Below are 4263 nucleotides of genomic sequence, written 5' to 3' on the forward strand. Positions count from 1 at the left end.
GAAAGAGAGAGAGAGAGAGAGAGAGAGAGAGTGAGAAAGAGAGAGAGAGAGAGAGAGAGAGAGAGAGAGAGCGCAGAGAGAGAGAGCGCGCAATGCTGTTCACACTTTATATTACAGTGGTCATGTTAAACATGGCAAGTATAGGCACTGTAATTACTCAAGAGATTTTAGGTTACACTGAACATGTTGTAATGGCATGCACTAACCATTATTCTAATATCATGATTTAAAAAAATCAAAACAGGCCTATATTAATCAGAATTTGGGTACATTTATAAATAACTCTGGGTGCTTCGTGATAAAGGTTTTTTGTGAAAAGCTTGATCAGAGCAGCATGTTTTGGAGTGATGCAGAGAGTCAGAGACCTTTTGTTTAAAATCATTAAATGAAAAAAAAAAAAATCAATAGATAGACAAAAGCACCTTAGGAATCTTGTGACCTATATTTTTGCACTCACATGTGTTGTTGTCAAGGGCATGAATGAGATTAACTAATTGATTCAATTATTTTGCAGAATAATAAGTAACACACTGTATTAAACATGACATTTTGAAGCAGAGAGACTGATAAAAACATCACAATAATCCACAGCACTCAAGTCCATCAGTTAACATCTGCAGAAGACAAAAGCTGCATGTTTGTACGGGGAAAAATCCATCATTCCAACATTTGAACTTCAAACCATTGTTAAAATACAAGACCTCTATCCATAATAACATTTCCTAAACGTGAAAACAGTCCAAAACAGCTCCAAACAAATATGTGGGTGAATTTTGATGTGAGAAACAACAGGAGATTGACTTTTTCACTGAAGGAAGAGTTATTATGAATTATGGACTAGTATTTTAGCCGGAAGCACTTGTACTTGTAGATTATCGTGGTTTTTATCAGCTGTTTGGACTTTCATTCTGACGGCACCCATTCACTGCAGAGCATCCATTGCTGAGCAAGTGATGCAATGCTACTTTTCTCCAAATTTCTTTATCTGATTATAAAAATATAATGTTTAACATCACATATTAAATGATCATTTAAAACCATGTGTGTTTAAATGCTACATTGACCTGGATAATTAAAACCCTTCACAGGCAGTGTTCTGTTCACCCACATAGCAAGAGAGAGAGAGTCAGGTCATGTTAGCAGGGGTGAAGGTTGAAGACTGTGTGCCTCTCTCTCTCTCCCTCCGATGCCTTCAGGATATTTCTCTTCTCTCTTTTCGTCCTTCACTCTTCTCCCAGCATCTCTCTTTCCGCTCCTGAGTCTGACCCACTTTCCCCCTTCTGCCTGTTTTTATTCACATATTAACACAGGAACAGCCTTGTGTCTGTCTGTGTGGGTATAAATAAACTAACACAGCGCCATTTGTTTGTTAAAATGTTTTTAAAACATACTGAAAAAAACATTATTTAACATTTATTGTGCATGGATGCAATGACAATCTAAGCAAGTGGATTCAAACATTAGAAATAAAGTGTGTAATTTCTGTTTGTATCAGCAATCAGTATTGCAAAAACAACTGTTTTCAAACAGGTTTCCATGTGCAATTGTTCAAGAACTGATAGTCCTGCCACCTAATTCTATTGCTATTTGTGCTTTTTGGAGCTGTGTATTTGCAGGACCTGTTTGGAAACCTCTCTGGAAACAATCATTATTTTAGTAATGGATTCCATTTATAAACTGCAAGGTGATATTTCAACAAGGACAAAAATGTAGCACAAGACTTAATTTCATCCTGGGGGGTTAAAGTTGAGCTCTTTGACATTTTCTTTAAAAATTATGTTCCAAAAAAAAAAAAAGTAAACATATACATGGACGAATTGTCCCCCCCTATTTTTGTCCTATAATATGCATTAAGAAAATAGGTTGAATTTCATGCCAACTGTAAAAATAAGAAGGAATGCAAATCTGATTATATAATTATAATCTGATTGTATATATATAGTGTGTGTGTATATATCTATACACACACATATATACAGTTTATATATATATATACATACAGTTTATATATATATTTATTACAAAATTATTCAGTACCTGCAATTAAATCTTACAGCTCATTAATATATATATATACACACATATATTAATGAATCAATCTGAAGACTAAGACAAAATTATTCAGTACCTGCAATTAAATCTTACAGCTCATTAATTATATAAACAGATTTGCTCAAATCATTCACATTTAGCAATATTCACAGTCCTACACTGCTGTTTATTAGTTGTGTTACCTGTGTGTGGCATTTACTGGAGAAATGCCTCCATTGTAAATCCAGTGGAGATCTCTGGCAGTCTGTGTCTGTGCAGCGCTGTGTGACAAATTGTGCAATTCAGCGATGTAATTATTTCTGTGTGTGTGTTAATGTCTGTAATGCCACATGACTGAACAATCAAACACCCACATTATAGCAGCTCTGAGGTCACGCCACCGCGACCTCCACTCTCACCTGTGACCCCTGAGCGAGCTGTGATAGTGCTGTTAAACACCCTCATAAACCATCAGCTCGTCTGCTGTTACAGACCGCGTCCTGCTGTCCTTCTGACCCCAACACAACAGCTGCTCTCCTGATGCAATTACATTAAATACAAAACATGCCTATAACTGTTCAAGCAGAATGACCTTTACATAGCCGTCTTTCCTCCCACTGTAAAAAAAATACATGTTTAAATAATGACTTTTTTTCTCTCACAATTCTGTGTTTCTATCTCACAATGACTAGTTTTTTTCCATAAACTCAGGGTTGTGAGATGTTACCTTAATCCTGAGAAGAAAAGTCCAAATTGTCCAAAAGAAAAAGTGTCAGAATTGTGAAGTAAAAAGTCTCAGTTACTTAAATTTATGCGATATGCAAACACATAATTATGAGAAAAAAAGGTCAGAACTGCAAAATGTAAACTCAGAATTGCAAGGAAAAAAGTCTGACTTGTGAGCTAATTACACAATCTCAATTAAAAAAATGTTTTATGTAATGACGGGAACAGAAGTTCAAAGGTTCAAGTTCAAAGGAAAAAGGAAAAATTGTTTATATCTTGGAATTGTGCAAAATTGAGCGAAACGTCATCTAAGCAATCAGATTATAAAGCCAGAGCACATAATCAGCTGAGCGGCTGGAGGTCTTGTAATATTTTATTCTGAGTTTAATTGCTCAGGCAAACATGATTTACAACACTGAACAAGAGCAGGTAAAACTGGACTGAGCATTACACATGACAGCAGTACACTGTCAATCAGGTAAACAGCTGGGACAAATTAAATCAAGGAATAAGGTAACGAGAGAACAGGTGAGTGGAGTTTAGGGGAATGGAGTCCAGAGGAAAGGGAGAAACACAGGTGGAGCAACTGAAACAATGATGTAACAAGATGGGCGGGTTCAGAAAATAGACAGGAGAGAGCACATGGCACCAAACAAACACAACACTCACAAAAAGACAGTGTCATCTGGTGGCGCTCCCGGACGCCACCTCGGGGGGAATTGTGAACGGACGCCGCCGCCCCGGGAGGGTCGTGAGCGGACGGCGCCGCCCCGGGAGGGTCGTGAGTGGACACCGCCACCTCGGGAGGGTCGTGGGCGGACGCCGCCACCTCAGAGACCTTGTGAGGGGACGCCACCGCCTCGGAGACCTTGTGAGGGGACGCCACCGCCTCGGAGGAAACCTTGTGAGCGGACGCCAACACCTCGGGAGGATCGTGAGCAGCCGCCTCGCCTCGGAGACCTTGTGAGGGGACGCCACCGCCTCGGAGACCTTGTGAGCGGACACCACCGCCTCGGAGACCTTGTGAGCGGACACCAGCGCCTCGGGAGGATCGTGTGCAGCCATTGCCTCCCTCACCGACATCAGTGGAGGATCCTGCACCCTGTGTCTAAGCCCAAGGTGCCCAGAGAATGACCCCAAGAAACTGGACTTGGCCGGCATGACCTGAGGAGGTCCTGGAACAGCAGCCCATACTGGGAGGGGGGCACCCTCCAGCAGTTCCACCTCCTTTAAATCAATAATGTGGTGGACCATCTCCCAATAGGACCAAGTATCTAGCTCCCCCAGTTCCACCCAGTTAACAGGATCATCCAGGCCTGCTAAAAAAAGGTGGATGAGGGTGCTCTCCTCAAGCCCTAGCCCCTGGACTGCATCGAAGAGGTCTTCAGCATACAGCCCGAAGGGGCGATTGTCTTGTGGGCAGGGATGCGGCCCATTGGCAGGGGTCTGGATCCTCAGTCGTCCGGGAGCTGGGTATAAGAAAATCCCCATCGCCGCTGAATCTTC

This window comes from Cyprinus carpio, chromosome A15 (assembly GCF_018340385.1).
Source record: "Cyprinus carpio isolate SPL01 chromosome A15, ASM1834038v1, whole genome shotgun sequence".
NCBI classification, from domain to species: Eukaryota; Metazoa; Chordata; class Actinopteri; order Cypriniformes; family Cyprinidae; genus Cyprinus; species Cyprinus carpio.